A 12748-nucleotide genomic window follows, 5' to 3' on the forward strand; every position below is an offset into this window, starting at 1 on the left:
ATAGAGACAGGCACCTAGTGAACTGCAAAATTGGCTTATACAAACATCTGAACATGGGAAAAGCATATCCGTGCTGTTTTTGTAAAGCCTGAAAAACACTATAGACAATAAAATCAATAGATATGATAGCTAGTCAGTGTTTAAAAAAACAAATATAAACAAACCACAATGACTGAAACAGAATAAAAGAATGTATTTAATGAGTTTTCACAGTGGTAAAATTATATTCATCCTGCAAGGCTACCAGGGTATCTTAATAGTCCCAATTATACAATAAATATATTCAAAACATTTCATTTTTTTGACTGTCACACAACTCCAACTAAGTCAGCAACAGCCAAGGACCAAAACTACACTTGGGTAAGTCTCATTTTCTCTTTGTTCTTTCTCATTTACAATATTTCTGTGTTGTATCTCTGCATTCTTATTTCTGTGATTCTTAGGGTACAATCTAGACTAAACACAGAGCAGCTTATATAACATAAGAGTTTTTGTCTCTCTCCTACTGCAGTCCAGAAGAAAGCACAACAGGCTGGCAGGCGACTCTGCGCCCTCAGGTCACCTACAGGTTCTGGTTCCTCTCACCTTTTGCTCTCCCATCCCTTAGGTTATCTTCACCTGTATGACTGAAGCTGGTCAATGCCACGTCACCTTTTCAACCCATATAAAGGAAAAAGAAAGGCCTGGACAACTGGCTTTCTCTTTAAAGAGACAACTGAAAAGTTGCATGCATTATTTTATTCAAATTTAGTCACACGGTCATACCTGACTGTACTTGGAAGCTAGGAAATATCATCTCTATCTGAGTAACCATGTAACTAGGTAAAAGTTCTGGGTGGAGAAGGGAGGGGAGGTGTGAAATGTGAGGAATGTGTGACTCTAATACTAAAAGGAAGAAGGGAATCGATAAATGTCCATTGGGGAGGCAGTTAAAATTATGTTAATAATGGCAATATGTATCATAATGTTACAGTAAGCCACCTTTAATAATTTTAGGGAAAAGATGAGAAAAATGTTATATCCTAGAGGATATTAAGTGTTCTGATAAGATGGCAGAATTGGCAGAAAGATCACCTCTTCAACAAAGAAAAGGGGAAGCTATTAACAAATATACGGAAGATAATCCTGGAGCTTTGAAGGGAAAGATACAGAACTGGACTAAACTCCAACTAGTAGAAGAATTTGCATGAAAACACCAAAAAAAGAGACACACGGAGCTGCGGTCTGGCAGCAATCCTGACAGCACAGACAGCTTGGATATTGCTGAGTGATGTTAGGATCTAAGAATTAACCTAAAAATCAGCCCTGCTAGCCAGGTACCACACAGGAGTGGACTGGTCATCGGTGAATAAAAGGGGAAGCAGTGAAGAAGAAGGCAGGCTGAGCTGTGGACTTTTGCATGTGTCTGGAGGGTGCAGTCATTTTGAATGTTTACAAGCGGTTCAACCATTTTGGATATTTAAAGCTGTCACTTTACTTGAGAGAACCATCATGGGAGAAAGAAGGGCTGCTTATGCACAGGGAGGCAACTCAGGGAAGGAGTCCACGGGGGGATAGACACAGGGAAGAGGTAACTATGGGGAGGAAGTGGGAGCAGAGCTGTTGCACTGTGGTAAACTGTGGTCAATGTCATGAGACAAAGTATATGTGAACTACTGTATGGAAAGTGAATTTGCTCTGTAAATCTTCACCCAAATCACAATTAAAAAAAATAAAAATTAAAAAAAAAAAAAAAAGAGGCTCCACTTGGCAAGAACCACAAGGACATTCCGGACACCAATGAATGGAAACTTTCTAGTTTTCAACTTTTTCTCTCTTCCTTATTCCTTCTTCTTGTTGTTGTTGTTGTTGTTATGTGCTGTTGAGTCAGACCCAACTCATAGTTCCAATTTTTTTTCTTTCTCGTGGTTAACCTTGTTACTTGCTGTTCTTTTTGCATTTTTCCTATTTATTTCTTCATTATTCTGTTACATTGTACTTTTTTTCTCTTATTGCCCTCTCCCAAGATATTGTAGGTTTCTTTCTTTTTTCTTTCTTTTTCTTTTCTTTTCTTTTTCCTTTGTTTGTTGATTGTTCCTATGTGTCTATGTGGTGTGTTTTTTGTCCACTTGCTTTTACTTTTTTGATTGTTTTTCAATTATTATTTCTGTCTGAGTAGGAGAAAGCAACAGTGCCCATATGAAACACCCAAACCCACACCTCCTGCAGTTCCACTTACTAAGAGCCACCACTTCCTTCTCCACCAACTGGCCAATGACAAACGACCACCAAGAAGAGCCTGACTCACCCTTACTGCTCTTCATGAACAGTTAACAGAGATCTAACTGCAATAACATCACAATGTTTCAGAGACAACAGATCATCACAGTCCACACAAAGAAACAAGATAAAGTGGTAGAAAGAAGGGAGCAGGATACAGACCCAGAACACATCCCTGACAAAGAAGCAGCATTAGAACTCCCTGATAAGGAATTTAAAAGAATTACACTTTGGTATCTTAAAAGGACTGAGAGACAGATCAAGGAAAACACTGATAAAATTAAGGAAAACAAAGACAAAACCCTACAACAATGTCAGAAGAAAATACAAGACCAAAATGACAAAATAAATGAAAAATTAGAAATGATTCAAAAATATACAGATAGAAATCCAGAAGATTAATACTGAGTTTTGAGAAATAGACAATACAGTGAAAGGACAAAGGAGTAGAACTGAATCAATGGAAGACGGAATTAATGAGATTGAAGACAAATACTGAATATTTCTTTGAAAAGGGATCAATCAGAAAAAAAGATCAAAAAAAAATGAAGAAAGTCTAAGGTTCATGTGGGATACAATCAAAAGGAATAACCTATGTGTAACGGGAATTCCAGAACAGGAAGAGAAAAAGAAAACCACTGAGAAAATTATCCATGATTTGTTGAAAGACAAATTCCCTGATATGATGAAAGATGAGAATATATCCATTCAGGACGTCCAACGAACCCCAAACAGGATAGAACCCAAAAGAAAATCACCAAGACATATCATCATCAAACTCATCAAAACCAAAGACAAAGAAAGAATCCTGAAAGCAGCATGGGAAAAACAAAAAGTTACAAAGGACAACCATTAAAAATAAGCTCTGATTTCTCAGCAGAAACCATGCAAGCGAGAAGGCAATGGGATGGTATATATAAAACCCTGAAAGAGAAAAATTTTCAACCAGGAATTTTATACCTGGCAAAATTGTCCCTCAAATATGATGGTGAAATTAGGAGATTTATGAAGGGAATTTGTTAAAACCCGACCAACATTACAAGAGATACTAAAGGGAGTCCTTTGAACAGAGAACCAAAAATAGCACACAACAACTGACCGTTAATACACAAGAGGACATAACCCAGAAACCACAGCTATGGATATATCCAAAGTAAAATAAGCTTACAGCATTCTAAACAGGGAACCAGAGACTTCAATTGCAAAATGAGGTAAACTACAAACCAAAAAGAGAGAAAATACCGTGTAGTTACAGAACTTCTACATGGTAAGGAAGTCAAGAGAGTTGCAAGATAGAATGGACTATTCCAAACTCAGGGAGAAAATTATAAATCACAGGGTAACTTCAAAGAAAAATGATAAACATTCACATTACAATAAAAAAAGAGAACAAGTACAAATATTCAGCAAATACTAAAACAATAGCAACAATGGAAATGATAATATGATTCATAAGCATAATGAGCTCAGCACAGAAAATAATGAGGAACAAAGAAACCAGGGACACCATGAAAAAATACATAACAAAATGACAGCAACCAATTCATACTTGTCAATAATTACACTGAATGTTAATGGATTAAATACACCACTCAAGAAATGGAGAGTTGCAGACTGAATAAGAAAACAAAACCAATCATTATGCTGTCTACAAGAGACACACCTTAGAGACAAAGACAAAAATAGACTAAAAATCAAAGGTTGGAAAAAGATATATCAAGCAAATGGCAACCATGAAAGAGCAGGCGTGGCAATATTAATTTCTGATCAAATTGACTTTAAGACAAAAACCACAATACAAGACAAGGAAGGACATTATATAATGATTAAAGGCTCAACTGAACAAGAAGATATAATCATAATAAATATCTTTGGACCCAATGAAAGACGCCAAAATATAGAAATTGGACTTTAAAAGAGTTGAAAAGCCAAATAGATGACTCCACAGTCATAGTAAAAAAACCCAAACCCATGCTGTAGAGTCAGATCCAACTCATAGCTACCCTTCCTTGGGTTTCTAAGGCAGTATCACTATGGAAGTAGATTGCCCAATCTTCCTTCCAAGGAGTGGCTGATGGTTTGAACCACCAGCCTTCTGGTTAGCAGTGAAATGCTTTAGGCACTATGCCACCAGAGCTACAGTCATAATGGGAGATTTTAATACACCACTTTCAATGAAAGATAAAACTGGAAAGAAACTCAACAAAGACACAGATGAACTAAACAACACAATCCACTAACTTGACCTTATTGACATCTAAATAGCACTTCATCCAACAACAGCACAATATACATTCTTTTCCAGGGCCCACAGAACACTCCACAACAGACGATATGTTAGGCCATAAAGCAAGCCTTCATAAATTTAAAAACATTAAAATACTCCAAAGCATCTTCTCACATCACAATGCTATCAAATTAGAAACCAACAACAGGAAGATCAACAGAAAAAGGGCAAACACATGGAAACTGAACAGCACCTTCCTTAAGAAAGACTGGGTAAGAGAAGAAATAAAAAATGAAATTCAAAAATTCCTTGAATCAGAAATTTTCTTTGTTGGTTACCAGGGGTGGGAGAGGAGGGGAGGGAACACTGTTAGATAGGTAGAGATAAGTATTGATTTAGGTGAAGAGAAGGGCAAGGTACCAAATGTGAGTGGTCAACATGGTGGCACTGAGGAAGAGGAAGACATAGAGAGGTACATGGGAGGTACAGACAACAAAGATGAACCCTTTTGCACATACTGTACTGCATTGTCAGTGAAGGTAAACACGGGTATACGGGTGCATAGATGGGTGAGCAGGTGAACTATTAGGTATGTCTATGCAGCAGGGAGTGTACCCAAGACCATGTATAAGGTTGGCAATCAATGGTTCTACAAGTGTATTTGTATGTTCTTTAAGAATTCCCAAGTGTATAGTACACCTGACAAAGGACAAGTTTGTAGTCATTTCTTGGTCACAGCCAGCTACCCAGAGGGATCAAGTAGTTGAACCTGTGGGCTCAGAACCATAGTCGCAGGGGACATCAAGCTCAATTGGCATAACATACTACACAAAACATTGTTCCACCTCCTACTTTGGCAAATAGCAACTGGGATCTTAAAAGCTTGCAAGCAGCCATCTAGATGCAACAATAGGTCTCTCCTCATCCAGCGCAAAGACGAATGAAGAAAACCAAAGATTCATGGAAAGAATTAGTCCTAGTAAGTGGTACACCATGGGATCCGCAGCCTATATGACTATGAGACCAGAAGAACTAGATGGTGCCTGGCTACCACTGTCAATCACTCAGAGGGGGTCTATGTAGGAGATCCTGGATAGGGTGGGAGAACAATATGGAACAAAACTCAAAATCATGTATAAAAAAAGGGGGGGAGGGACAGGTTTGCTGGTCTGATAGAGCCTGATGGAACCATTGAGACTATGGCCCCTAGCTGCCCTTCAGGTCTGGAATTGAACCCACTCCTGTGGTTTCCAGCCAAACAAAAGACAGGCATATGAGGTGAAAATTCACACTAGGTAGACACACTCCTTAGACAGAACAATCATTGGAGAATAGAAGGGCTGTGTATGCACAAGGAGATAGCGCTGGGGGCAGGAGTGCACGGAAGGAAGGACACAGGGAAAAAGTTGGTAAATTGTAGTCAATGTCATGAGACAAAGTAGATATGAACCACTATATGGAAAGTGAATTTGCTCTGTAAACTTTCACGCAAATCACAATTTTTTTTTAAGAAAAGAAGATATTAAAATACTAATTATGAAGTTGAGCAATATCTAACAAATTACAAATGTACATACACTCTGACCCTGAAAAATTCACTTCTAGAAATGAATTTTCTAGAATTGGCACACATACAAGATCATTAACTGAGGCAATCTGTCTAAAAGCAAAAGAATGAAACATCCTAAATGTCCATCAATATGAGACTAGTTAGATTACAGAACATCCAATCAATGGAACATTTTAAATGCAAAAAGAAAAGAATGAGGTATTAATTTGACATTGATATGGAATAATCTCAAAATTACTATTAAGTGGAAAAGGTAATATGCAGAATATTGTTTAAGTGTTTAAATTTATATTAATAGCAATATTGTTATTGCTTAAGAGTTTAGTATACTAGTGCGGTGTAATGAATTACCTGGTATGGCTTTTCTAGCCATAAGTCTTTGTAAACTCCGTGGTGGAATTTGCCAAGAGCAACTGAGGAGCTCCTGATTGCTAAAGTTGTCCACCTGGGGTATTTCTGTTGGGAGCAGCACAAAGTAATGTTCTGGGAAGTTCGCTCTCTCTCTCTCTCAGGTGCTTAGAATTCTGATGTTATGATTGGCTAGTTTGGCCACTTTGCCAGGCTCAAAAGGAGGCCTCCTAGAGGCAGAACTCTCTCTGACTGCTGGCTGAGAAGGACGTGCTGCTGAAAGAGACACACGCTCCTGAGAGACACGTGCTGCTGGGAAAGAGACACAAGAGACACACATTGCTGAGTGAGACACCGAGGGACACGCATTGCTGGGAGAGAGACTGTGAGAGACTGTCGGCTGAGAAACAGCATGCTGGGAGAGAAACTGAGCATTTTTCCTGAACTGGAACTGTAGTCTGGTGCTTCCCTAATAAACCCCATAATCTGTGAGTTCTGTGTGGCCACTTCAGTGAATTATCGAACCCAGAAGAAAGGTGGTGAGTGCTGTGGGAAGAATGGTTGGTGTCAGGGTTGGTGAAAGCGCTGGAGGCAGGCAGCATGTCTGGCCTCACAGGAATAGGCCTTGGGCTACTGACAGTGATTCTGTCTTCCTCTTGTGGGGTTGGAGGAGGTCAGGAGATGTGGCCTCCTTGCCCCTTTGGCAACTAGCTACTACCAACTGTTTAACAAAAAAAAGGACTTGGGGGAAAGCCTTCTCTCTAAAGTAGCAACATTTAACCAGAGACTCGAATGACAAGAAGGAGGCAGCCAGGCAAAATTTTAGGAGACAGATAAGAAAAAGCCAGTGCCAAGACAGGTAAGAACGAGCTTGGAAAATTCAAGGTACAGAGAGAAGGCCAGATATTGTGGCCACTATAGGCCAAGGCAAAGAATTTGAACAGAAGAAGCCCATGTTTTGTTTTAAAAAGGAGCAGAATAATTTAAATGTGCTAACAATTTTTGAAAATTACTCTGGTTACTGTGAGGAACCCAGATAAAGGCAAATGTGGGAGCAAAAGAAGTGGGTGCAATAAACAGAGGAGAGGTGACCGCAGCAAGAACAGAAGTATCACACAGAAGCTGAGGAAACCAAGAGAGATTTCAGCAATGAACAGGTAGAACTTTGTAATGAATTGAAGTGTGGTGTGTGGGAAAGAAAAGAATCTAGGGTGAATCCGAGAAGAGCAGCTTGAGCCACCAGGTGGACTGTGATATCCCTTCCTGAGACACGGGAGCTGAAAGGAAGAACAAGTGACAACAGTACTAAAACAAGGGCTTGCACTGTGATAATGACACAACATCTGATAATGACACAACATGGATGTAAGTTTTGAACAATGAAATTAGTCCCAGAATAAGGATTATTTTAAAGAATAAGTTCATTTAATGCTCTCTCAGTTTTTTTCCCTACTTCTGAGATCTGAGGAAAAAATATTAATGATGTCACCTAAGACTAAAAATTTCACTTTCATTAGTTTCATATTAATCAATTAAATTTATTAATGATACCAAAAAGTCCTAAATCTATGCATTAACTATAAAAATAAAAAAAATACAGGAATAAAATTGAGAATAGCTTTAACATTAGCAGTTAATGAAAGAAAGTTAAACTAAAGCAGAAGCCTTCAGTCCACAGGATTGTATTCTGGGTCCCCCCGCCCCCCATATGTTGAGTCCTCAGCTCTTTAATAGTACCTGCTGGCTTAAATCCATTTAAATAAATGTTTATCAAATACCATACTGCTGTAATTTATGCAATAACTGTGTTACCCCAAACATAGTATTGACAAAATTCTTGGAGTTTTATTATATTGATCAACCCTTCCAGAAACAGTTGGATCCATTTTTACATTTTTAATTTAGTGACGCTCCTATAGAGAACTAAAATAAAATTGACTTTTTCCTCCATGAATAATCAAACTTAACATACAGTCATAGCACATTAAAGTGGGTAAAATCTAGACAACCAATGAACAGAAATTTCCCCTAGGGTATGAGGCCTACAGGAGCTCTGGTGGCGTAGTGCCTACAGCATTTGACTGCTAACCAGAAGGCTGGCAGTTCAAACCCACCAGCCACTCCTTGGAAGGAAGGCTGGGCAATCTACTTCCATAGAGATATTGCCTCAAAAACCCAAGGAGGGGTCACTTTGAGTTGGATCTGACTTGATAGGCATTGAGTTATGAGGCTGATGTGGTACTGATTATTACCACAGTTAAGTGTTAAAAGAAAATAGTTTTCACATCATTGCTACATATATGAACACTTTTCTTCCAACAGAAAGTTTGAAACAAGCAAGGAAATAAATCTATGATTCAATAGGATTAGCAAATCAGATCAGATCTTAGCATAAGTTATAGTGGTACCTCTCAAAGAAAAATACATTCTATATATCTTCAAGATATACAGTTATACCTCAGAGATATACATTTGGTTCCAGATGACTGCAACAAGACAACTATCGCAATAAAGTGAGTTACAGGAATTTTGGGGTTCCCCAGAGCATATAAAAGTTATGTTTACACTATACTGTAGTCTATTAAGTGTGCAACAGCATTATGAAAGAGTTTAAAATACTGTGAAGTTTACCAAAATGTGACACAGAGACATGAAGTGACCACCATTGTAGGAAAAAAAAAAAGTGAGCACAGTTGCTTGATGCAGGGTTGCCAAAAGCCTTAAATTTGTAAAAAACGCAATATATGTGAAGATCGATAAAGCAAAATGCAGTAATATGAGGTATGTCTGTATTTTAGTTTCTGAGAAAAAACACAGTAAACAAGGTTAGCCTCAGCACACAATAAATCTGATTAACAGTGGTTACCAGTGGAAAGTGAAGCTGGTAGAAGAGAAGGGCAGTCAATCGTTCATGTTTACTTTATATATTTGTACAATAATTCAAAGTTTTCCACAGTGAACGTGTATTACCTTGGTGATTTTATTTTAAACTTAAATCTGGAGGGGGAAAACAGCTGCAGGCTCTGAGAAGTTTAACACTCAAATAACAAAACTGTAGCTTTTCTGACAGCATGCTATCATGAATTCACAAATACAACACAACATGTCAAACAGTTATAAAATGTAAATGTTCACTTCAATTGGAATAAGTGAGTCACAAAATCTATATTAAGCCTTGTACAAATTGGAAGCAAACAGCATGTGGTTTTCAGAAGACCTTCTAAAATTCGACAGTATTATTTTTAAGTTTTGCATTACACGATTGTTTCTTAATCAGGAGTACATACACCCACATGAGACTTGAATGCCCTCTGTGTAGTTATAACACTTTACTTTGAAGGCAAATTATAGAAAACAAAAAACAACCTATAATATGACAATCTGACACATTATGTTATGTGTTGTGTTAGATGCCATTGAGATGGTTCCAACTCACAGTGACCCTCTGCACAATAGAACAAAACACGGCCCGGTCTTGTGCTGGCCTCATAACCCTTGCCACGCTCGAGCCCACTGGTGCAGCCACGCAGCCACTGTGTCAATTCATCTCATTGAAGGTCTTCCCCTTTTTCACTGACCCTCTACTTATCCAAGTATGATATTCTTCTCCCAGAGACTGGTCCCTTCTAATGACATACCAGTCTGGCCTTTCTCACTTCTAAGGTGCATTCCAGCTATATTTCTTCCAAGACAGACTTGTTTGTTCTCTAGCAATCCATGATACCTTCAATATTCTCTGCCAATACCACAATTCAAATGCCTCAATTCTGTTCAGTCTGCCTTATTTATTGTCTAGCTTTCATTTGCATACAAAGCTATTAAAAAGACCATGACTTTGGTCAGACATCTTTGCTCTTCAACATTTTAAGGTCTTTTGCAGCAGAATTGCCAAAAAAAATATATTGTCTGATTTCTTGACTGCTGCTTCCATGGGCGTTGATTGTGGATCCAAGTAAAATGAAATCCTTGGCAATTTCAATCTTGTCTCTAGTTATCATGATGCTGCTTATTGGTCTAGTTGTGAAGATTTTCATTTTCTTTATGGAATCCATACTGATGGCTGTAGTCTTTGATCTTCATCAGTAAGTGCTCTAAGTCTTCTTTATTTTCAGCAAGCAAGGTTGTATCATCTGCATATCACAGTTTGTGACTGAGTCTTCCTCCAATTCTGACACTGTCCTCTTATTGACACAGTACAGCTTTTCAGATTATTTGCTCAGCATACAGATTGAATAAGTATGGTGAAAGGATACAACCCTTATGCACACCTTTTCTGATTTAAAATCATGCACTGTCACTTTGTTCTGTTTAAATGACTACCTTGGTCTATGTGCAGATTCCTTGTGAACACAATGAAGTGCTCTGGAATTCCCATTCTTCTTAATGTTATATGTAAATTTTTTATGATCCACACAGTCAAATGCCTCTGCATAGTAAATAAAACACAGGAAAACATCTTTCTGGTATTTTTTTCCTTTTAGCCAAGATCCATTTGATATTAGTAATGATAAACCTAGTTCCACGTTCTTTTCTGAATCTAGCTTGAATTTCTGGAAGTTCCCTGTCAACACACTGTTTCAACCATACTTGAATATCTTCAGCAAAATTTTACTTGTGTGTGCTATTAATGATAGTGTTCAATAATTTCCACATTCTCTTGGATCACCTTTCTTTGGAATGGGCACAAATAATGTCATCTGCCCAGGTAGCTGTCTTTCAAAGGACTTGGCATAGATGAGTAAGCTCCTCCAGTATAGCATCCATTTGTTGAAACATTTCAATGGGTATTCCATCAATTTCTGGATGCTTGTTTTTGCTAACGTCTTCGGTGCAGCTTAGACAGTTTCCTTCAAAACTAGCGATTATTGATCAAGTGCTACCTCCTGAAATGAATAAACATCAACCATTTCTTTTTGGTACATTGATTGTGTGTATTCCTTCATGTTCTTCTGCTGCTTCCCACATCGTTCGCTTTTTTGCCCATAGAGTCCTTCAATACTGCAACTCAAGGCTTGAATGTTTCGTTCAGTTAGAATTGATGTGAGGAACCAGCAAATGCACAATTCAACAGAAAATATAATTGGGCTATGAACTATTTCTGGGTTTACACAATACACAATGCATTTTCCTAATGAGATGAGCACACTGGACAGCTGAGTAGACTAGTGAATTGTATAAACTAATGGGCACCAGTGAAATGTGACATCTAGCTGTACAGCTACAGCTTTTTCTGATACGGTCTATTTCTGGCTACATTACAATGATAATATGAAAGACCCTGAACTTTCTTTGAAGTTAGCTATTAACTTTTAGGTCAGTGTTTACACTTGAAGGCCACAATAAAACTCTAGAATGTATGTAGCTAATTCTTGTTTGGGTGTCGCTGTGGCTTAGTTGGTTAAAGTGCCTGTCTAGTAAACAGGAGATACTGGGTTCAAATCCCAGTAGTGCCTGTACCAAAGAGGATATATTTGGGAGCTCTGATAGAGTAGTGCCTAAGGCATTTGACTGCTAACCAGAAGGCTGGCAGTTCAAACCCACCAGGCACTCCTCGGAAGAAAGGTTGGGCAATCTACTTCTGTAGATGATACTACCTTGGAAACCTAAGGAGGGGTCACTATGAGTTGGGTCCGAGTTGATGGCATATAACAACAACAACAACAATTCTTGCTATTTTTATTTGCTATGGAAGTACAAATGAAATGAAAACTCTGTCCATTATGGGTTCTCTTGTTACATGGTAACAAGAAAGGTGAAGCCTAAAATGTACTATATAATGTCATATTTTTAAACTTCAATCTTAAGCCATCCCAACTAAGTAAAAATTTCAATGGACAGCATGATTATACAGTAGATATCAGTGTCTACTGAATTTGAAGGTACTTAGCATTTACACTCCACGATATGCATCAGCAGAAATGCAGACACATGTACACTGAAATACTGAACAAGAATGTTAACAGCAGTATTATTCATAATTGCTGAATATTTGAAATAGTTCAAATATCCATCATAAAATGTTAAAATATACTGCAGTACATCCCTGCAATGGAATACAAAAGAATAATAAAAATAAAAAAACTGTGGGCATACAATGCAACACCCATAAATATCACAACCTAATGATTAGCAAAAGTCAAGCACAAAAGAGCATATGCTATAAGATTCTACTTATATAAAAAGTTCAAAACAGAATTAATATATAGAGTTAAAAGTCAAAATAGAGGTTCCGGCAAGATGGCGGACTAGTCAGAAAGACTGCACAGACCCTCTTCAACAAAGAAAAGGGAAACCAATTAACACAGACACAGAAGATAATCTTGGACCCCTGAGCCTTGAAGGGA

General features: G+C 38.0%; 1 protein-coding gene and 1 non-coding gene across 2 annotated transcripts in view; one reads left to right on the forward strand and one right to left on the reverse strand.

Moving 5' to 3' along the window:
* CEP128 (centrosomal protein 128) overlaps nucleotides 1-12748 on the reverse strand; it is a 641642-nt gene that overhangs the window by 566555 nt on the left and 62339 nt on the right. The gene's annotated exons all lie outside the window — the stretch shown is intronic.
* TRNAT-AGU lies at nucleotides 11784-11857 on the forward strand. Its single transcript has one exon. It is a non-coding gene; the product is annotated as a tRNA-Thr (tRNA).

The sequence above is a fragment of the Orycteropus afer genome, unplaced genomic scaffold (genome assembly GCF_000298275.1).
Source record: "Orycteropus afer afer isolate SDZICR_OR568_19922 unplaced genomic scaffold, OryAfe1.0 scaffold00322, whole genome shotgun sequence".
Classification (NCBI taxonomy): Eukaryota; Metazoa; Chordata; class Mammalia; order Tubulidentata; family Orycteropodidae; genus Orycteropus; species Orycteropus afer.